We start from the raw sequence: 23,630 nt of genomic DNA on the forward strand, positions 1-23,630 counted from the left end.
ACTTTTGTCCACAATCTCATGAAGTGCTTCTGTTCTTTTGGGGGAACGTGAGCAGAATGCTGCCATGCCTCCTATATCCTGAAAGAAAATTTGTGCCTCTGTGAGCCTTGATACTGCCTGTTGCATAATAAGATTAAGTTGGTGAGCGTAACAGTGCACATAATGAGCATTAGGGTACACATCACAAATTCTTTTCTGAACTCCACTAAGGCTTCCACTCATTATGGACGCACCATCATAGCTTTGCGCAATAAGTTTTTTTTTTTGGAGGCAGCTCTGGAAAAATTAAGCTCAGTTGACGCAGTATAGCTGCAGTAATGGTTTCTGCACTAGAGTCTCTTAAATGTGTGAAACCATACAACCTCTCCACAAATTCTCTGTCATTGTCAATGTACCGAAACACTAATACGGACTGTGTTTTAGTGGCCACATCAGTGGTGTCATCAGCCTGAATAGCCACAAAGTCTGTGTTTTGCAATTCTTGCACAATATGGCTTCTCATAATTTCGAGCATACACTCAAGGAGTTCATTTTGTATTGTTTTAGAGGTGCCCTTAAAGACTGTAGCACTTGCTAAATGTGCTTCCATATCCTTGTCTATGCTTGCTATTAAATCCACAAGGCCTTTGAAAATTCCAGGATTTGGGGAACCTTCTGATTCATCATGGCCTCGCAATGCCAGTTCAAAAGCACCACAGAAACGAATGCAATCAATTATTTTGGATAGAATCTGTCTGTTCCTATCAACTGCTTCATTATGTTTCTGTATTGCTTTGCGGTATGCATCACTTATCTGCTGCTCAATCGGTGCATCTTCCCCCAACATTCCCAGTCTCATCAGGCTTTACATATGCTTTCTTGTGTGTGCATGCTTCTTTATTTTTTCAGACAAATGCTTCAAGTCTGTTGCTCCTTGATTTGTCCAAGAAAACTCACCACCAAACAGCAAGCAGGGGAAGCAGAACAGAGAATTTCTTAAAGGGCACCCTGTAAGCCAATCAGCTTTTGTGTACCAGGCGTTTGAGAATGTACGTGTGGACATTTTTCCTCTGTCCTGGAAAGTTTGCTGTAGTTTTATGTCAGGCCGATGAGGTCCTAATTGCTTTAAATGTAGTTTCTCTTCAAGTGGGCGTGCCTGGAATGACCTTGTGTAGGAAGGTGGAATCTGACTAATGCTTGCCCCCAACTTTTTGCCTGGTATTTGAGTGGTTTCTGACTAGTCTGGCTGGGATCCTGCTATCCAGGACCCCAGCCTATCAGCTTTCTCCCTAAAACTAATGTGAAGTACCCTAGGTACAAACCAATTGGATGCTGAGGATGCCCTGACAGTCCCTTGTAGATCGTACCCTAGGTACCCAGGGCATGGGTCCCTCAGTAGGCCTACCAGGGCTGCAGCACTTATTGTGCCACCCTGGGACAGCCATACAAACTGACACCACCAGACCACTACTGTAGTCTGGGTAAGGTGGTGCTAGCACCCCTTACAGGGATATAGGTACCTTATATCCCACCCCATTACAACACGTATACTCTCATAGGTCACCCCTATAGCAGGCCTTGGTAATCCTACAAGGCAGGGTGCTGAGGTATGTGTGAGGGGGGACCCCTACACGAGTAGGGCCTCTCTGCAACCTTCGTAAAATCATTGCTGGGTTGTTTGTAGTGTAGCCATACCATATACTCTTAACCGCATTATAAGTCTATCGCGATAACGCGATAACTTGAGAATGGCTACACAGAACCATATCGTGTTTGGTGTCAAACATGTAGGAATCATACCCCCAGTCCAGTCTTGGGCATGAGGGTACGATTCCCCCCTGTTAGAGGGGCGATATGGGAAAAGCGGTAGAATTTGGACACCAATTTAAAAGTGCACAGGTAACACAAAATGGCTACTGCCCGCCACCTACACGACCCTGGCTGGCTGTTGCTGGGGAAAACCCCAGCCTCGCCAGCTGGACAATAGGGGTCCTGTGGCAGGGAGGTGCTAGCATCTCCCCAGACAGGCTAATGTGGATTGGAACAGGGTGGGTGCACCAAATGTCCTTTCAGAGTTACACGTAGGCAGCTGCAGAGACCTCATTCTGCATACACCGCTTGGAACCAGTTCAGGGCCATCCTGCCCCTCGCCCAGGTGGGAAACACACAAAGGGGAGAGAGTGTAGCCACCCTTTCCCGCCTCACCTCTCATTGGTGGACACTACTCTGGACACTCCCCTAATCTTGGGGATAAAGGTGAATAACGTGGCCCCAGAGCCTCAGATTAATCTTGAACTTTACAGTCTTGACCTTCGACTTGCTGCTGCCCACCTGACAGAAGAAATCTTCCTTGGGATAAAGGAGTTATCCCCCTGCTTGGCAGGCACCTGAAACACTGCAAGTGACCCGGTTGGAACCTCGCTGCTCCTACGGACTTCGATGACTTCCAGCACCCTTGAGGTGGGTTTCCAGCGCATCCCAGAGGCCAGTGAGTGTGCTCAATGAGTTTGGGCACCGTGGACCGCGTGGGTGCCGAGATCCCCAATACCCCAGGACACCGGCCACCTCTTGCGTAGCACACGACCCTGACCAGTGGGGAAGTTGTGCTTTGGCCCGTTTACGAGCCAACCACTCTACAGCAATTGTGCCAAAGACCAGCACCCTAGCCACATCCGGTGGCCCGTGGGTGCCCTTTTACGCACTCCAAATTGCCGCCTCCCGCGGTCCCTTGTCTCTCAACTTGTGGGCCCTAGCGGAGGTCTATTTCAACACTCAAGAGTTCTCCTGGTTGCTCCAGGCCTGCTCTACAGTCTCCTTGAAGGAGACCTCTCCCAGACCTCGTGGGTCTGCACTGTAGCAGATTTGTTCATCTTGCATGGGTTGCGGTTGCCAAGGCTTAGTGGATCCAATCCGGACACTAATACCGCAGCGACCCTCATCCAATGTGGGACAGTCGCCCTCCAGAAGCTGGCCTTCCTTGAAGCCTCCCGGAGCCCGTGGCTGCAGATCCAAGCTACACCACTTTCCACCTGAAGCACCCGACATCGAAGGGCTCTTTGTTTTGAGCCTCCTGGTCACTTTGCCGTGACCCAGACTCTGTCCCCTCTGCTTTCAGGTTCTTCTCTACAATCTTCACATCTTTGATCTTCACGGCATCATCGACGCTTTTGGCTAGCAGCCCTTTTGAACATTTTCCTATAGAAAATCAGCCCGCGACCCGAAATCGAAAACGACCTATGCACCCGGCTTCCCTGGGGCAGGTAACAGTGGTACCTCGGTACTCTCGTGGTAGTGTGCTCCTCAAAAGCTTAAGTCTAAAGTTTTAACTTTGTACTCCTGCTAGAAGTGACTTTAATCTGTGTAATTTCAACCGCAACATTCTCCATAGACTATAATAGAGATCCCGATAGCAGCTATTTCCACTGCACGCGCCTCCCGTGGGTCCCCTTCCTCATAACCTGGGGTGGATTCTTAAGGGGCCAGCGATCCTAAATGCCCTAGGCATTGTCTGTAGAATTGTCGTGGTTCTTATACCACTTTTTTGATATATGGTTTGGTCCCCCCCTGGGGCCCTGTGATTCCTGTGCTATTTATTGTGTTTATAAATGCTTGTTTGAATTGTAACTTTGCCACAGCTTCATAAAGAGAATGTGGGATTCTGCCTAGAATAAATACATATATTTTATATATATACCTGTGTGGGCTACTCTTTCATTTGGTTATTCAAGAGGTTATTATGGTAAAACAATAAACTTAACACTCCTTCAAGACTTAGCCTGAAGGCTGCTCTCCACAGCTACCACTAGGATAGCTTTCTTTAAAGGTTGTCTTAAACCTATCATCAATAAGAGTCGAATTGGACTGGTGCAAGGTGTCCCTATAACTAGGAGACAGCATATGCCAGGCCAACTTCTCACACCTTGTAACCAGCTCTTGTACTGTATTCATGATGCCGATGCTGGCCTTACCAATATAAATTAAATAAACCTGTCAATAATCAAAGTACAACATATAAGGTGCGGTGCAATAATATAAAATTTCAGTATAAATACATATATCTTGTGCAGTATCGCAATACATCTCCAACAGCTCCCCTTTGCACAACATGACTGCTAAAAATACAGCCTTACTGCCTGCTGCCTCTGTGTGCCATAGTGGTTGCTGAAGGCACTGAAACAGACACTGCTTGAGGGCCTTGAACAAGGCAAGGGATAGATAGTGCTGTTAACAACCGTTATTGCCCAAATCACAGGGCTAAGGCTATTAGTAAATTCCATCCGCTGAGGGTACAATGTTCAGAATGTGCGCCTACCCCAACCACCATGTACAGTGACCACACACATAGCCCTAACTCCAATCTAAAAAAAAAATAGCATCAGTTTCCCTACCTTTAACTCTGGTGTTTGCTGGGTCGTAGCCGGGGTGAAAGAGCAGCAAAGGAGGTCTTGTTCTTCGCCGGAAAATTGACCAAAAATTTGGTAATGGTTGTCAAGCTTTAGAAGGTGCTGAAAATAAAAATAGAACAATTTATTTTTGAAACATCACTGTACTCTCAGCTAGCTCTAACGCTGTAAGGATGCTCTGGAAAGTAGGCTATTGTCAATCTCTCATAATTGTTTTTAGAATCTAGTACATTCTATGGGTTAAAGTCTTCATTCACTTACATTGAATTTATTCAGGTAAGGTTTATGAAAGGAAGGCCAAAGAGCAGGATATGATGTACCATCTGAGATGGACTAACCCAGTGAACCTGACTAAAATGATAGGGTTGCTTGCAGTAATCATGAATGCCTGGGTAGAGCTTCCCCTTCAACACATGACACAATTTTAGAGGTTTAAAGCTATGGATATCACAGTGTCAATTTAGATTAGGTGTAGTTTTTTTTGCCGCCATTACCTGGCAATCGGGCACCTTTGCTGCATCCAAGATCAATGTGATGAAAGGCGAAGTGGACTACGCATGATTTGAGTCAACTACTAGCAATCACACTCCTACAAATGCCAAAATTCCTTAATTTGTAAGGGAAAAAAAAGATAAGTGCTAGGGGCCCTCGTCAGGAGGCCCCTGCAGCTTGCACCACCCATTTCCCTGTCAGCGAGCCACCAACACTACCTACACAACTGCTAACTATAACACTCCTACAAGTTTGATAATTCCGAATATTCCGGGCCTCAAAGCTATAAAAATGGCTCAGGTATTCGGTGTTTGTTTTTAATGTGCATTGTATTAATAAATAACTGTTGTTCTACCGTCTCAGAGACTGTCGTAAGTGTCGGAAATCACCGGCTTATATTAATCACTGATTCCAAGCCACCCAAAACCATAAGAATGGCTTGGGGAGCAGGTATTATTCATTTTTAATTGTATATTGAAATATTAAAGACTCTGTTGCTGTGCTCATCCTAAAATTAGACAAAAAGCATCAGCCTGTGGTGCACTGACATAAATGCCGTCATTGAGAATTAAATGCTGGTGCTGCGCAGAGGCAACCACTGGCTCAAATTAAGCATGAGAATGGTTAAGTTTGCAGTGTGCGTGATATAGGAATGTAATATTTTCGTGCACCGCCAACACTCATAATGTCTGCATGCACAAAAAGTAGCAAAGAACACGTGTCACATGGAAACTATGTTTAGCAGTGGGTATCCAGCTCCAGTGGGGCAAAAGGCCATGTGTACTTGTGGGGGACCAAAAGTCATGCAACCCTAGCACCTACAGGTAACTTCTGTCTGCAACATAAAGAGCATCCAACCTTGGGCGATCAGGCATGTTTGCAATTCCAGGAGCCAATCCAGGCCATGTCTCCAAATTCAGAAGCCGGCTCGCCGAACCTCCCCATCCCCAGGGCTCATCATCTCTGCATACACACAAGTCACCCAACTTTAGGGATGAAAATCCATGTCACAAATCCAAAACCAGTCCACCTTAGGAGGGGACTAGCCAGTCTTTACAAATCCAGGATACATCCACCCCAAGTGTGGCGGGCCCTTGCTGCTTGTAAGAACAAAGGAGTTGTCCAGCTCTCAAACCTGCACTCAGACAGCCCCCAATGAACATCAAGCCAACCCAAAAGGCGAGTTTAGACTTCATGTATCCTTACAAAGCATAAAAATTAAAATAAATTAATGACTCTGATGTTCAGCAACAGTAAGGAGACCCGGCAGATGCCAGATGTCTATTTCCGAGAATAACTGCATTCAGTAAGGGTAGAGTGATTTTGCCGACATAGGCAAATATGATACTTTGCTGCTCTTTGCCATGTAAATACTGACGCCTTTGAAATGTCTAAGTGAATTTGGTAGCACCTTTCTGCTGGCAGCTTCTTGTAATACATGAATTGTGTGTCGGCCCTGGCTACCCAGAACTAAAAAGGAGAAAGCACCTGCTATGGAGATACCCTAACACAGACAGACTCCCTGGAAATGACAGGACTGCTGGTATCTATCAGGAAAACACTGCCATATTACTCTTCTGTCATTATCGAACCGTATAGCCATTAACAGATTGGCTGTACTCCTCTATTTGGCTTACTTCCAATGTATATTGCTGTTTTGTAGTGTATATCCATCCATTCATCCACCACCTAAAAGCACTGAACATTAGAACACTAAGGGGCAGATTTATGACGACTGGCGCATCCCTGCATATCAGCAGGGATGCGCCAGTTATTATGCGCCACAGCTGCGCCACCATGGATGCGCCGCATTTATAATGCGGCGCACCATGGGGCAAAAACGGCACAGATGCGTGACGCATCTGTGCCGAAAAGTGGCGCATTGCTGGAGTTGCGTCGCAAGCGCGACGCAGCTCCAGCAATGATCTGGGGGGCCCTATCTCTACAATGCTGCGTCAATCCTTACGCCTGCTTCAAGCAGGCGCAGGGTTTTGACGTAGCATGGGTCTAAAAGTGACTGAGTGAAATCTTGTAGATTTCACTCAGCCACTTTTAGGAGGCGTTCCTGCGCCGGAACGCCCCCACCTGCCCTGGAACGCCTACATGTGGCGCAGGGCTTTACAACATGACGCATCTGGGAGATGCGTCACGTTTGTAAATACCCCGCACCATGGCGCAGGATTTGCGCCGCTGCTGCGTTACAAAAGTGACGCAACGGCGGCGTAAATGAGGCGCAAGTCAAACATAAATCTGCCCCTAAGAACCTAGCAAGATGGGCTGCCCTCCATGATCTACCGCTGTGTCAGGGAAGGAAGGCCCGGTGTGCTAGAGAACGGGAGACCCGGAGGGAAGGGAGGCGCGCGCACACACACGCAGCTCGGGTCAGAGACCCTCAGACCGGGCAAGAGGGCTCCAGCCAGGATGTGGGCGGGTGAACCCCTGGCACGGAAGGGGTCAGGCTCACAGAAGGCACCAGAACACAGAGCCCACGGGGAAATATGGGCCATCGGTAAAAAGGGAAAACAAAGTAATGCTGCCAGCATGCCCTGCAGACCCAAGCCCTTTGGACTCTAGCATGTACAAAGCTCACAGCAGTTAACCCTTTCCCTACCCCGGCGTCAAGTCCATCGCCACTTCCTACCTCTTCGCCCTGCTAACCCACATCCCTACTTCCTGGCCTGCGTGCCCCATCTTTTCCAACCTACTGCCCCTTAGAACTGCTACCCTGGCCTCTCTTTAGCCTGGTGACCCCAGGCTTCCTTCTCCTTCCCTCCCGCCACCTCTACTCACTACCCCATGTCTCCCGTCTTAGCGCCCCTCATTCACCGTGATACCCCCGACTGCACTTCACTTTGCATCCCTAATCTGACCTCAAGCACTGCATCCCTCCTACCAGAGGCTTTCCCCACACATTTCTACCACTGCTCGAGAGACTCCCCGCCCTGCTTAGAGTGCTTAGCGCCACCCTCTCCTACGACCACTGCCTTCACTCTTCCACTGCACACATGCTTCATTCGCTTGCATATGCCTCCGGGCCCCTGGCACCCGGGCCCCAAGGGCCACCTTTTCTTGCCGTGCTACACCCCAAAAAGGCTCTTCAGTGCCTCGCTAGGGGTCGTAACCGCGATATAAATCTATTTACTATCGGCAGTTTACAGTTTACAATATGAATGAAAAACACAGATGAATATTAAAGATAGATTTGTTCCCCTTGTTGAAGGATGCGGTGACATTTTGCGGCAGGGCAGCGAGATGTTTCAGGGCCTGTACTCACTAATGGACAGGTAGACGTAGTCACGGGAGTCAGGGACAACAACAATTGCTGTGGACAACGAACGACACAGAAGTCACTCAGTCTGAAAGTCAGATGAGTCACGTCAGTCACCACACGACACGACGGGTCCGGGAGAGTTAGTGACACTCACACTGTATGTACAGTACACAGTCACCGCCGCCACGAGGTGTGTATAGCAGTGGCACCGTGCGTGATGACGCGACGGACTGCATTTTGCACTGCGCACCTCATGGCCAATCACTGTTCAGACATAAGCCACAGTGATTGGCCATAGTTGCGCGGCACCCAATGCTTCTTTTGTAGGCTGCCGCGCGGTGTCTGAGACTGTCTCAGCCAATCCAGAGACGCTGCATTAGCAGCGCCTGCCCTGGATTGGCTAAAGAGCACGGATAGGGCTCGCCCATACCGAGAGACGGGGGCTGCTGCATGAGGCAACCCTCGGCCTCTCGGCACCCTCCCTCTCAGTACAACTAGTGGCTGGCTGGCTGACAGACAGTGCGGCGAATGCGCATGCTCGTGCTGGTCATGAGACAAACTCGAGCATGCGCAAATTGCGAGCCGCTGTCAGTCAGTCAGTGGGTGAAGTGAAACTGTCACTCAACCTTAGTGCTCGCCCCCCGGCCCCACCCCCTTCATGTCCCGACTCCCGGCCGGTATTGATTTAATTTGAAGCTACCAATTCAAATTCATTGCACACAGCAGCACGCACCGCGTGCGTAGTGGGGCAACGCCCCTGCGCCCCAATGGACGCACCGCCACTGCAAAAAACTATGCACAGACTCACATGAAGTCTTTAACCACTCTGTATGTGTGCTGTACAGTGCAGCACACATGCAAAGTTGGAAAAGGAAGGAGAAATGAACGCATTTCTCCATCCTTGCACCTTTTTCAAAAGGGCACAGTTTTTTTATGCTAAACCCAATCTACTTTATTTAATAAATTGGGTTTAGCGTGAGAAACCTTAGGTAGTTGCATGGGAACACCCGAGCACCACCCTTGGTATGCCCCCATGGCGCAAAGTAATGCGAAGCAGGGTTATGCGCTGTTTAACATTACTTTTCCGTTATTTCCATCACTAAACAAGTTTAGCCAAGTTTAGCGCTGGAAAGTAAATTTGGGAAAAAGATTTTGCGCCGATTTAAATCACTTTTGTGATGCAAACACGGAGCAAAATTTTAGTAAATCTCCCACATTAATGTCCTATTTTGTTCAGTAGAAGATGTCAGTGCTTTCATGATATTTTGTTTGTTTGATCTAGACCACGGGCACTCGCAAACATTTCCCCGGGGGCCAAAAGGTTTGGTCTGTGGTGTGATCGAGGGCCACATTGATTCCAGCATGATGGCAGTTTGGGGGCATGTTGGGGACTATGGTGGCTGAAGGGGAAGTGAAGCATGTACATCTAGTGGCTAAAGTGCAGAATGTGAAATCGGGAAATTTAGGATCAATCCCAGCTTCCCCAGTTGACCAAATTGTGTGAATCTAGGCGATTGTTTTATTTGACTTTTGCTCATTTTGCTTCATTATCATATATAAGTGGAGCTGGAAATCCATGACTAGGATGTGCACTGTACAAAACCTTTTTTTAAAAAAAATTCTGTTTATTGTAGTTTTTCTTTTACAGCAAACAAAACAACCATTGACATTCGGTACATCAATTCTCATACTAGACATTATATCGTAGGCAGAGTTATCCGTCTAGCACTTAACGCAATACTTTATGTCCCTGACTTTGCCCCTCCCCTGCTCCGAGCCCTCCCAGCATGCCCATGCGTTAGCCCCACAACCTCCATAGCACCTCTACTTCACCTACAGGCCCATGTTCCCAGCACTATAATGTCCCCCCATCTTATACATATATGGCTAATTAAACCGGTATTGTGCAGCATTTCATCCATTATGAACATAGCCAGAATCGGACAGCATAGTACACAGAATTCAATCAAGCCTGTGGGTAGGGATCAACGTCTCAGGGATCAGAGAAGGCCGGGAATTCATGGGAACACGATGTCCACTCCGCTAGTATAGCGCCGTGCCCCCGTCACCTGCCCCTGGCCTTATCCCTCCACCTAGGATCAGTCTAACTTAAGGGCTTACTCCCTTCCCGCTCAATAGGCCCCGTCCCCCCCTCCGCACCGCTGCAGCCTCAATGAGTTTGGCTGCCTGCTGCCGGGGAAAGAGCCTCATTCGGTACCGCTAGCAGGTAGCATCTCAGGGGAGCCCAAATATCCCTAGGCCTCGAAGCACTAGGCAACAGCTCCGCATATGTATTGAGTCGTTCCTGGCAAATCACTAGATCATCTATCCAATCCTTGAACTTGGGTGCCCTTCCCCAGGCCACCCGCCGCTTGGCCATAAGTAAAGCCAGTGCAACATATTTGTGGTGTGCCGCCGTTATCAATTTAGTATATCCAAGAAGTGCTACCAAAGGTGTGGGGTCGATACATATGTTCGTCATCCGGGCTAAGGCATCGAACACCCGCCCCCAAAAGGCATTAATTTCCGGGCACTCCCAGGCAAAATGAAGAAAGTCTGCCCCGATCACACCTGTCAGAATCTCTCACTCTAAACCTGAGTAGCTTAGCCGGGGTATAGTACAGCCTATGTAAAAATTTATAATGTATCATGCGAAGCCTGCTGCTGGCCGACACCCTCGTGGTCTGCAAGCAGCAGTACTCCCACTGATCATCCGACAGAACCAGCCCCAGCTCCTCACTCCACTTTGTGCGGGACAACGTAGTCGGTAATTCCCTTTGTGTGTGCACCGTTCGAAATATCAAAGAAACTAGTCTCGCATCCCTTGTACTCTTAAGTAGTAATTGCAGAGGGGCCAGCGCCCCAGGTTCCAGCGGGAAGTCCGGTGTCAATGCCCGGATACCTTGCCGAAGGCGAATATAAAGGAAAACGTCTAGCGGGGTCTGCTGAAGTCCCTGGAATACCTGTTCAACACTGCGGAAGCGGCCATCTTGATATATCCCCCCAAGTGTGTATGTGTGTGCGCTCTTGGAGGAGAGGCATATCCGGGTGGTAAGTGAGGGGCATCAACGGGGAATATAATAAGGTGACCTGCAACATGCGCCCTATGCGTTGCCATGCTCCAGTGGTACACGTGAGGGTAGTTGGTGCCTTGTCACGAGGCTGGATCGGGCCAAACAGCACTCCCTCTAGTGGAATGGGGTGTACCAACCAGTGCTCCGCCGCTACCTGCGGCATATACCGCGGCTGTTTCACCCAGAACTATGCATAATAGGCTTGTGCACTAAGGTAGTATAATTCAAAATCTGGTATACCAAACCCCCCTTGCGAAAAGGGTCTAGTGAGGACCTGCCACTGTAACCGTGGCTGCCTACCTCCCCACACCAGGCGTGTTAGTTCTGCTTTGAGTGTCTTAAAAAAATAGGTGCCCGGATAATACGGGATGTTTATAAACAAGTAAAGCAGTTGTGGCAGTATCACCATCTTAATAAGGGATGCGCGTCCTGCCATAGAGAGGGGAAGAGCTATCCAGCGGGACACATGCTCCGTTATACGGGTCAATGAAGTACCATAATTTTCACGCATTAGTTCCTCTCTGTTCCTGGTAATCTGAATTCCTAAATATCGCATGTCCGTATCACACCACTCCAAGGGGTAATCGAGCGGGAAGCGAGTCGTAGTATCCGTCAGGGGTAAAAACGCAAGACTTTCCCCAGTTAATTTGGACCCCTGACAATCTCCCAAAGACTATAAATTCCCGGAGGAGGGGATTTAGATTTTGTTGCGGGTCCCGTATTTACAACGTAATATCATCAGCATATAAGGATACAACGATTTGCCGCAAATTACACCGCAAAGCCTTGTCATTGTGGTGTTTCCTAAGTTTGGCCGCTAAAGGTTCCGTTGCTAGAGCAAACAGCAAGGTTGAGAGCGGACACCCCTGACGGGTGCCCCTCGTAATTGGAAACGTGTGTGATGTGTGACCATTAGCCAAGACCTTAGCAACCGGCTTATGATATAAGAGTCGAATCTAGGAGAGAAAGAGGGGCGGAAAACCCATCCGTAACATGACCCCATAGATATAATCCCACTAAATGGAATCAAAAGCCTTAGTGGCGTCTAAAAAAATCACTGCCATTGGCAAGTCGGGGGAGACATTATTGAGGACGGCAAAAAGCGTTCTCAGATTATGCGATGTTGCCCTCCCAGGCACAAAGCCCGACTGATCCGGTAGGATCAAGTTCTCCAACAGGAGGCTCAATCGAGCTTCTATGAGTTTAGCCAGAATTTTGACGTCGCAGTTAAGGAGAGAAAGGGGTCTGTAGGAGTCACACTGCGTGGGGAGCTTCCCTAGCTTTAGGAGTGAGACAATAATAGCTTCCCTCATAGATGCGGGTAGATGTCCCACCTCTAATGACTCTTCATATATCTCCCGCAAGATAGGTGCCATCAGATCTATAAATGTCTTATAGAACTCTATAGGAATGCCGTTGGTACCGGCAGCCTTCCCACTTTGCATGCTCATGATAGCATCCCGGACCTCGTCCAGTTCAAACGGGGCGCATAAGAATTCCCGCTGCCTATCACTCAACCAGCCTAGTACGACATAGTCAAGATACCCTGCCAGGTCCAGGTCCTCACAACGCTTGGTAGCATAGAGGTGTTTATAATGCTGTGTGAATTCATGAAGGATATTAGGGGTATCACGCAGGGCCTCCCCACTCGCATTCTCGAGCACCAACACGTAGTTAGCATGCCGAGGTCTTTGAATCACTTGCGCTAGAGTCCTGCCAGAGCACTCTCTCTCTCCATATTGACGAGCCACCCATGATTTATTCCGGAACCTTGTTTCCCTTTGAGCCGCGTCCATATATCCCGAGAGAGTCTCCCGAAACTTGTTACGGACAGTGCTGTTCGGCCCCGCCGCCAGTTGTCCCTCCAATGCCTTAAGCTCTGACTCCAGCCTACGCAACGTATTCATTATATCTTTAAGGACTCCTGACCCCTTTGCTTTCCATATTCCTCGGAGCGTGGCCTTAAACGCCTCCCAGATGGTCTCCACACTATCCACTGAGCCTTTATTGCATTCGAAAAAATCTTGTATTTCCTCTCTCAGTTCCGCCTGAAAGACCGGGTCTTGCAATATTGGGGCATGAAGTCTTCACGCCCGGCGTGGCATGTCGAATTGTGATGAAGACAACGTGAGTTTCACCGGGGCATGATCAGAGTATGTCCTAGCTAAATGCTGCACTTGGACTATCGCCGGCCCTAACCCCCGGGTAACCAACCAATAGTCCAGCCGCGCCCATGTCTCCGCCAGCACCGTGAAATGCGTACCCTCCCTCCCGTGTGGGTGAGTATGCCTCCAAGCATCAAGTAACTGGTAAGCTGTGATAGTATCATGGAGGAATGCACACGCCTTTGAATAATGGTGCGGGGCTGGGTGTGATCTATCCACACTGGGATCATGTGTAACATTGAAATCCCCCCCAGATGATGTGACTGGAGCCTATTTCCAGTATCCTAGCTCATAGTGAAACGTAAAACTCTGGTGCATCCACATTCGGCCCATAACAGCAAGCAAGGGTGACCGAAGAAGTTCCAATTCGCCCCCATGCCAAGCAGTATCTACCACATGGATCACTCTCCGCCCCAGCCAACTGGAATGGCGTCTGTTTTTTTATAAGGATTGCCGTACCCCTCACATATGATGAAGAGAGGACTCTATGCTCCGCCCATTTGCCTGCAAAGTTAAGTGATTTCTGAGGGGCAAAATGCGTTTCCTGCAACATAGCTATATGCACCCTGTGCCTGTGTAAATATGCCAAAATTTGCCTTTTCTTTCTCGGATCTCCCATGCCTCTGACGTTCCACGCAAGTATGTTCAGTTGTCCAGTCCCAATCTCAGCCATATTCCAAATCAGGTGCCATCCGTCTAGAACAGGTGAAAAGGGAGAAGTGTGTGCCCAGCTTACCAGCTGCTGCCCATCCAGGACCGTCTTCCAGGCACACCAACTCCCCTACCCTTAGTATTATAACTATGTCTGCTAGCCCAGAGTCTCGATGCACAGATGTCAGACAACAAAATACCCCGTCCCCACTCCCACCCACTGAAGCACCCCCAACTTGCAAGAATAGTACTCCCTCCCTCCCTCCCATACCAAACAGAAACAACCCAACAATCCCTGCAGCAACTGTATAGGGAACATTCTCAGGGGAATACCCATGGGGGGTCATTTCTAGGTGGCAGCACAGGAACCCCACACCTCCGATGCGCTCCCCAGTGTTAGGGGGCGCGCCTCCAAGGGCAGGGTGTGCTCGATGCAACGTAACAATATCCCAAAATGGTCCATCACATGCTCGGTGTAACTGCTTCATCCTTCATGCCCACATTCCAGGTAGTAGTCTGGGCACTAATCACAATCACAAAGACCAAGCAACTTAAGAGTCGATTCAGTGTAACACATCTTCCTCCTCCGCCAGAGGCGACCGCCGAGACGACTGCTCGCGGCCCCCCAAGCAACCCCGGTGCTTCACCTGTTTGAGGAACTCCTCCACCTGCTGTGGCTTGGTGAAAAAATGTTGCTTGCCTTGATGAGTGACTCTAAGCCTAGCAGGATACAGCAACGCATAGTCAATTTGTGCTTTTCTCAGCTTACTTTTGACTTCCAAAAATTTGTGTCTCTCCTCCTGGACGATGGGCGTAAAATCCGGGTAAATAGAGAATTCAGTTCCATCATAGGACAATTTTTGTTTATTTCGTGCGACTCTCAGGGCCACATCGCGGTCCCTATAGTTCAAAAGTCTTGCTATGATGGGACGTGGCAGACTGCCGGGCCGGGGGCGCGGGCCCAGAGAACGGTGGGCCCTTTCTACTATAAACTGCCTGGAGAAGGATTCAGCCCCAATGGCAGACAGCAACAGCTTTTCGATGTATTCCTCCATTTTTCCTATATTGGTCGATTCCAGAATACCCATTATTCGAATATTATTGCGCCGGCTGTGCGCTTCTAAATCCTCATTTTTTGCTGCTATGAGCTTCAAGAGCTTATCCATGTGGGAAACTGCGTGGTATGTCTCGAAGTTGTGTCCTCCGCATCCGACACACGCCTCTCCGCTTCCTTAAGTCGCTCATCATGCCCCTCCAGCTTATGCGCTTATGCGCCATCGCATCCATCCGCGTGGACATTCTGTCCACCTTATCCACAATGGTAGCGAAACCCTGTCTGACCTCCTGGAGTATGTCAGCATCCTGTGCAGCCGCCCCCCCCTGCTCCTCATCTCTCCTTTCTCTCCTTTCTGCATCCCGGTCCGCCTGAGAGCTTCAAAGGTGAGCTTCGGTTGTCTATTGTCCGTCTTGCCCATGGCATCTCTGATACTCGTCCAGGCAATACGCCCCCACAACGTTTACGCACCTAATCCACTCCCCCGAGCTCCGATCGCAGGCCCAGCGCCAGAAAGCGCAACCGTCGACTGCAAGAACTCCAAGGGGCCCTTCACTGTCCACACTTAAACCTAGGGTCGCTCTTCGGACCTCGGGTGCAGTCACAGTCGTGCCACTTTCAGCGTGGTCATCCGTCGCCGGTGTCACCTCTCCAAAGATTCACCCGCCTAATCTCACTCAGGCCTGGCAGTGGCATTCTAGCTGCGGCTTAGGCAATTACCGGCCTCCGAGACCTGCTCCAGCAAACCGGGGGGGGTGGGGGGGGGGGGGGTTGGGGGTCATGGAGCACAGGGGCGGAAGCGTGCCGATCTCCACCCTTGGTTCAAGTCACACTTCAGCTGGGTAGGCACTGTTGTTGGCTAGATTGGAGCCCCCGGGCCGCTCCACCGGTGGGGGGCAACCCAGCGGCAAGGGCATTCCACAGTCTCATGGTCCCCTGAGCGGTGACCCTAAAAAACCCAGGTGGAACTCTCCCTATGCTCTGCAGGGCCCAGCCACCACTTGACCCCCACTGGCAACACCAGCCGAATGCCTCCACAAGCCAAAGTCTAAAGTGTAATCTACGCCGCCAACTCCATTACGCCCCCCTCCAATCGTAACTTGCGGCGAGTCCACTGCTCCTAAGCCTCTCGAGCGCCAACTCTCATATCCCCAAATCAGGCGGCAAAACAGCAGCAGTGTCTCCCCAATACCTGAGGGCAGGCTAATACGTGTGTGAAGCGCCTTCCAGCGCCTTCTTGAAATGGGCCACTCACACTCCTCCAACAGGACAGGACACTCTGGATTTCAGCGCTTGGGCCGCCGGTGTCAACCTGCCTCCCGCCTCACCGCCACGCGCCCACAGGTCCTCCGCTGCAGCCTCCGCCGTCCCTACACACGGCAGTAGATCCCCGCCGGCTTCAATCAAGGCAGGGGGGGCAGATGAAGGCGCCCGCTGCAACGCTCCGCACACAGTGTACGACGCGGAGGCCCACAAGTCGCCGCGAGCTTCACGGGCAATGCACTGCAGCCGCACTCTCCGCGGCACCCGCCACCAAATCGATCCAGTGCCCTTCTACCGTTGTCCGCTACAATGTCCTTCACCACTGAGGGGTCTATTGGGCCTCCGCCATACAGGCCCCGGTCGACACCTCCGCCGCACCAGGGATCGGCCCGGCTGCTCTGTCCCCTCCGCTCGTCCCCTCTCTGCCGGCCTGGGCTCCTCGTGGTCAGCCCGGAGCTCGCATAGGGGGTGATGCCGCCTCGGCGCTCCGCACCTCCACTCCCTCGCCCCCGGCCTCCGCCTCAATCCGTCATTGCAGAGGCGGGCAGCCTCCTATGCAGCTGAAAATCGCACCAGGTCAGGAGCCGGGCAGCGTGCGCCGGGGAAATTACTGTTCAGGCGTCAATGGGACCATTTTGAAGGATAAAAATCCAGGATTACCGCATCGGGCTGCTGGAGCCTCACGACAGTGCGGCCATACTGCTAGCGCGCCACCTAGCGCCCCCCCCGCACTGTACAAAACCTTCTGTGTTTGATTTAATAAACTATAACGTTGTTCATGTATAATAGGAACCAAGGGCACCCTCAGGGTGACTTGGCTCTTAATTCAATATTGGCATTCTTGTCAGGGTGGGGCGAAGCATAAATGTTTCTAAATTCATGTTTGAAAATTATCACTTAAAAAAAATACATCTCAATTCACTGCTATAATCTGATGTACTTAAGTGAAACGGTTCTGTATATAAATAAATACACAGTGAATTTTGAAGAGACTTTAACATATTTTTACACTTTTGCTGCAATATATCTTTAAAAATAAAGGTGTTGCTAAAGTTAAACAGTGATCTACACTCTAGTTGCTTCCTTTTTTTAAATTCCAATTAAACATTACATAAATGCATACCAGTTTATCTCTTTTTAATGTTAGTGCTGAGTCAGTAAACAGCAGCCCAGTACTGCTCTTGACCAGGGGACCCCATGTAAAGGTCAGAAGGGCCGCACTTTGAGTGTCACTGATAGACTGACTTCCCCAAAGGCGCATGCTTCTCCAGTCACCTCTTTCGTTATCTGCAGGATCTTCATACCTCAGGCTCCTCCCCATCTCATGACTCATTGCTGCACAGCCACACTTCATCACTGCTAAGGTCTTCTTCCACTTGTCTGTTTCTCTCAAACTGTTGATCAGTGTTTCCTGGGTAAAATTTTAACAATGCTTGCAAAATTCCAGAATTTTGCTCGAAGTGAAAATCACAAATATTTTGTGAAATTTAGCATATTTCAAGATTTTTGGGCCATGAGGGAGCAGCATGCACAGAAAATGTCTTGTAGAGAGACAAGAGACGTTTTATGCTGAAAGCAGTCTTGTGCTGCTATCTTCAGATGCTTTGTAATGCGAGGTATGCACACGTGTAGCCAAAGTAACGCAAGATAATAGCATACGGTATTTCACACTAAAAGCTTCATTTCCCTGGAAATGTACCAACGTTTTTTGAGGCAAGATGGTGGCCGCACTCGCGGTCAAATAAGCTGGCTGTCACCCCCCTGAGTAACTCCGCCCCTCCTACTTTTGGTTTGGATGAAATTGGTTTACGCTATTTATTTCTTCATCTGGCATGATCTGGAGGCTCTGGTTGAAGTGCCATGAGTTGCCGGTACCTTCGCGGCTCGTCAACGCCGGTCCCTTCTTTCTTTGGACTTGGTCGGCTAACGCAGCACTCCTGATGCCTTCGAAGACGGTGAGAGGCGTAAAGAGCCGTGGACCGCCCATAGTGACGAATTCCGCGAACTCCGCAAAGGCTACTGGCATAGGGGCTGGAACAGGAGTGGGAGCTTGGACCGCGGCCAGAGGTGTGTCTCCCGAGCCTGGTGAGCTGATTTTGAAAGCAAGCTCCCCCGTCCGCAAGCAAACGGTGCATGCACTCTTCAATTCGCAGACAGCAAAAACTAAGCAGGCTAGCAAGATGGCGGCAGATGGCGGGACTGCAGCAAAAGCCTCCGTGATGGGGAGCCCCTCGTTGCACCAGGAAGTAACAAACCAGGTCACCTCTCCAATCTCTCTCTGTGGCAAAGAGGTGAGTGACGGAAGTGGGGTGACTGGGGTTGATCGCAGGGGAAGCTCAGAGTGTGGGGAAAGCCCTGACATTGATGTGGGACCACATGCTGGAGGGGGTACCATGCCAGTAATCCCCTAAAGGACCTCTGTGGAGATTGAATGCCTGCAAATCACTCATTTAGAATGGGTGTCCTTGATAGATCCCACGGTGGCAGACCCAGGGGCAAAGGCAAAACAGGGAGCTCTAATCCCTTGTCGAGGGGGGCATCAAGCTGGAGGCTGGGACAATTCGAGACCTATAAAGGAGGTGGACTCTGGGGACACACTTTATTTAATGTCGGACCCCTCTGATTCCTCCAGTGATGAGAGCCTGGGAATGGGCTGGGCAGGAGAAGAACTAAGTCACGGTGACGAGAGTGACACAAGCAGCCTACATGTGGAAGAGGAGGACACAGGTGGCAATTCCACAAGCGGCCCGTCAACAGTTCAAAAACAGAAAGAGCACGGAGAGATCTCCACGATTAGGCCTAAGGAGCCTGTTGGATCATTAGTATGGGACTACTCTTTTTCCCCCAATCTGGGAGAAAGTAGAGATGTGGTCACTGGAAGGGCGGCCACTGGGACAGGGATGCTGGAAAATTCGGAAGAAATCTCACTCTCCATTATCCATCAGAGCATTATGGCCCATAGGGAGGAGACTTGGACGTAGAGCCTAAGGACCCAAGGCGCATGTCGCAAGTTGCAAAATTCTATTTGCAGAGTTGCAAAGTCCTGTTCAGATGTCGCAATAAGGATCGGGGAGGCAGAAGCCCAGATCTCAACATTGGAGGACGAGCTCATCACCCAAAGAACCCTCACGGATTCCCTAAAAGCACAAAAAGATGATACTATTTGGAAACTAACTGACCTGGAAAATCGTGCGAGAAGGAACAACGTGCGAGTCCTGGGTGTCTCTGAAGGCAGGGAGGGAATGGATGTGTGGAACTTTAGAGTAGAAATTTTTACGGAGGCATTCCCGGAACTCACACAGTGGGACTGGAAGGTGGAGATGTAGAGGACCCACAGATTCCCCTTCAATCAGCATAAGAGATCGGGACAGTCTACAACGAAACCTAAAGCTATTTTGATATGTTTGAACAATTTTTGGGCCCGAGAAGCAATTTATGATTTGGCTAGACCAGATAGGAAAAGGGCAGGATACGGATTTGAATTTTTTTGTAAGGCCCCATTTCTGTCATGCGACAGTAGAGAAAAGGTGGCAATTGCGGCAACTGATGCCAATGATCCAGGCAAAGAGAGCGCAGGTTTTTTTGCTCAACCCAGCCAAACTAAAAGTTATGCAAGGGCCAAAAGATGTTTTTTACTTCCTAAGTTCAAGCAAAAGAATTTCTGCAATCAATCTAGAATAGATAGGATATGTATAAATAATGCTGGTTTTGCATACAAATTCAGATTGGTTGATATCTATTTCGGAAGGCTTGTTTTTTTCCGTTCTTTTTTGCCTTTTCTGGGAGGGGTGAGGGGGTGTGGGGGCTCGCCAGTTTCTCATCACTGATGACTTTTGGTCCTTTTGCCTAACCAAGGGTGGGAGGGAGGGGAGGCATGGAGAGTTTGGGGTGGAGGGGGGTCTGGGGTAGAGGGAGGGGGCGGGGAGGAAGGGGGCAAAAATAAAATATCAAATATTATGGAAGAAGGTGGAGCATCACACAATGAGTGAGCAAGGAGAGAGCATGGGAAATTTTGAGAAAATGTGTTGCATGGTGGAGAAGATTTGAGAGACTCTGGCGGGACAGTCTCTGTTTTGGGAATGGGTAAGGTAAATATATGTACTATCAATGTGGGGGGCCTAAATGATAGGGATAAACGAGCAAGGGTTGCCGATGTTCTGAGAATGCAAGGGCCTGATTAAATTTGTCAGCAGGAAACCCACTTCCATGGGAAAGCGGGATATATTGACGATTAGCGGCTATATCTTGGCAGTAGGCTCCACTCAAACCTCTAATATTAAGGGGATCGCTATTCATGTTAAAAATGGTATGGGTTCTATCACTCGAGTATTGGAGGATAAATGGTGCAGGTGGACGATTGTGTTACTACCTATGGGACTGACAATTTGTACTATCTTTGGATCGAACCAGGATGATCCAAAAATCTTTAATGACTTAGAAGTTGAGCTGGCATCCTGGCCAGAACCATTAGTTATCTGTGGGGATTTGAATATTAATTGGCATGTGTGCTGGAGCTTTAGGTCAAAATATAATGGGAGGAAGCCATTAGTATATAAAGCTCTGGGTGCACTAAAAACAAGCTATGATTTAGTGGATGTGTGAGCTGAGAAGCGCCCCACAGATCTGGGCTATACGTATTTTTCATATCCCAATAGTAAATATGTTAGGTTAGACTATTTTTTTGTATCAACATCCATCAGTAATATTGTATAAATCAAGAAGCTACCTAAACTGCTCTCTGATCATAACCCATTATTTTAGAGTGTGCAATACAGCCGGGTGTACGAGTCCAGTCTAAGTAGACATTCAATAGAAAATTGTTTTATAATGCCTCCTTTATACAGCACATTAGGCAATGGATTGTACAATATTTTTATGTGAACCGCTATAGCACTTCTTGAGGTATGGTCTGGGACAGTGTTGAGGCTGGTCTGCGGGGGGAAGTTATCAGTTTTGTTGGGAAGAACAGGCGATTGAAAAGGAGGAAATAGAGGGTCTTATTGGTAGACTTACAGTTTTAGAAAAGGACCATACTCTAGCAATCAGCCAAAAGCAATAGGTTACAGTAGTATCCTTGCAGCAAGAAATTGTAATGACTAAAGCTGAAATCAACAGTTATTACAACAGGAGGTGTGCAGCAGCGTATAAGGCACATAAAGAAGATAGCTATGAATATGGAGAATCTGTGGGCAAACTACTTGCGCTCCAAACAAAACAGAAGTCAGCGAGGAATAATATCTCAGGATTTAAAGGGCAGGATGGGCAGCATGCCACAAGTTTAAAAGACATTATCAAAGTATTTGAATGCTTCTATCAGGATCTATACCGGCACAAGGATACACACTCCTCCTCCCCTATTTGGATTGATAGTATGGGGGGTCCACAAGGGATTGATGATGAGACGCAACAGGAGTTGGAGGCAGAGATCACATTGAGGAAGTGGTAAATGCCCTACAGTCTATGGCCACAGGAAAGATGGTGGGTTCTGCTAGAATCCCCTTAGAATTATATAAGATATTTCAGCCAGAACTCGCGCCTTTACTTGTTTATTGGGATACAACATAGTGGCTTTCCACCCGCTTCATGGCAAGGGACAGACTTAGTTATCTTTTTGAAAAAAGATAAACCCCCAGATAGTCCAGCTTCGTATCGGCCTATATCGCTCATTAATGCCGATTCAAAGTTTTATTCTAAAATGTTTGCTTCGCAGCTAAGTAGGATTATAGCCCATCTTGTTTCCCCCTGGCAACATGGCTTCATTCCGGGGAGGGGCACCACCGACCATATTAGTCCAACTACAGCCTTATTTGACGTAACAGAAGTACTAGGGGAGAAGATGGCCTGGATTCTCCTGGATGCAGAAAAGGCCTTTGATCGTGTGGCCTGGCAGTATTTATGGGGAATCCTGGAGCATAAGTGGTTTGGTCCGGGTCTTATTACAGCAATACGAGCAATGTATTTTAGACCCTATGCTAAGCTGCAGATCATGGGCCAAGAGTCAGGCTGTATTCAGGTCGCCAGGGGAACAAGGCAGGGTTGCCCCTGCTCTCCAATCCTGTTCGCCTTATACATCGATCCGTTTATTCAGCAATTACTCCAAAATCGGTGTATAAAGCCAGTATCAATCAACGGCTTTGACACCAAGGTAATGGCATATGTGGATGATATCACCAACACGACTTCAGATCCTGAGATGGCGGTGTCAGAAATAGAAAGGCTGGCTGAAGAATATGGTAGGGCTTCAGGAAATCTTCTGAACGAAGGGAAAACGCAGATTGTCTGCAACTCTAATACTTTGTTACGGATCCTCGGAGGTCGGACATAGAAGTTTATCTTTGGGTCAGGGTCAGCAGTAGGGTTAGTGATGTGTGGCCAATAAATCTATACCCCATGGTTAAGAAGATCAGTACAGATCTAAAATGCCTGGATAGGCTACATCTCATGATAATCAGTAGATGGAACATTCTCAAAATGATGATTTTCCCTAGGATTTTGTATCTATTTCGCTACATCCCTTTGGAGATTGAAGGTCATTTGTTAAAGAAGTTAGACTCTCTCTTCATTAACTCTATTTGGCGGTATAAGAAATCTGCAATCTTTAAAGTTTTTATCTCTACCACAAGACCGTGGAGGTGGGGCGGTTCCTAATATGATTTGTTATTATTGTGCTACCTTTATACAACAGATGGCAGAGTTGTTTTTAGTGAACAATGCTGGTGTTAATATTAGGGGCCAGGAGTATGATGCAGCTATTTTCTCTATTTATGAGCAGGTCATGGGCCGATCGGCCCGCGGTATGCTTCTTAGACAACTCAAGGCTAGTTATTATAAGAAAACACAATTTAAGTGTGTGATTGCAGTATGGAAAGTGTGGTCTAAAGTGGTGAAATTTATGAAGATGCCCATCTATAATAGATATTTGCTGATGTGGCGGTCTTCTTTGTTTCCTGCAGTGTCTTATGACGTGGTGGGTAAACAGTGGGAACAAAAAGGTATAATTAGAATTGGGGATTTATATCGGGCTAATCAAACCCAACCGTTTTCTGATCTCCAGGAGGGGTATGGTGTAACAGCAGGATCATATTTTAAATATATTCAGATTACCAGCTATCTCTCCCAAGCCCAGATTAAACAACACTCTTTAATAAAAATTCCACTCTTGGAGGCCGTTATGTGCCCCTGCTCTAGGATCAAAAACAGAAACAAATCCCTAGCACACGTTCAAGCAGTAAAGGCAAACAAGTAGGCACAAAATATTGTAGACATATATGAGTTTCC

The 23,630-nt window shown here is 48.6% G+C and overlaps 1 long non-coding RNA gene across 1 annotated transcript in view; it reads right to left on the minus strand.

The window, feature by feature from the left end:
- Positions 1–4,367: 4,367 nt before the first annotated feature.
- Positions 4,368–23,630, minus strand: part of LOC146833007 (uncharacterized) — a 483,129-nt gene continuing 463,866 nt past the window's right edge. The window contains exon 4 of the long non-coding RNA XR_014960486.1: positions 4,368–4,484. This is a non-coding gene — a long non-coding RNA (uncharacterized LOC146833007). The remainder of the gene's footprint in view (positions 4,485–23,630) is intronic.

This window comes from Triturus cristatus, chromosome 4_2 (assembly GCF_964204655.1).
Source record: "Triturus cristatus chromosome 4_2, aTriCri1.1, whole genome shotgun sequence".
NCBI lineage: Eukaryota > Metazoa > Chordata > Amphibia > Caudata > Salamandridae > Triturus > Triturus cristatus.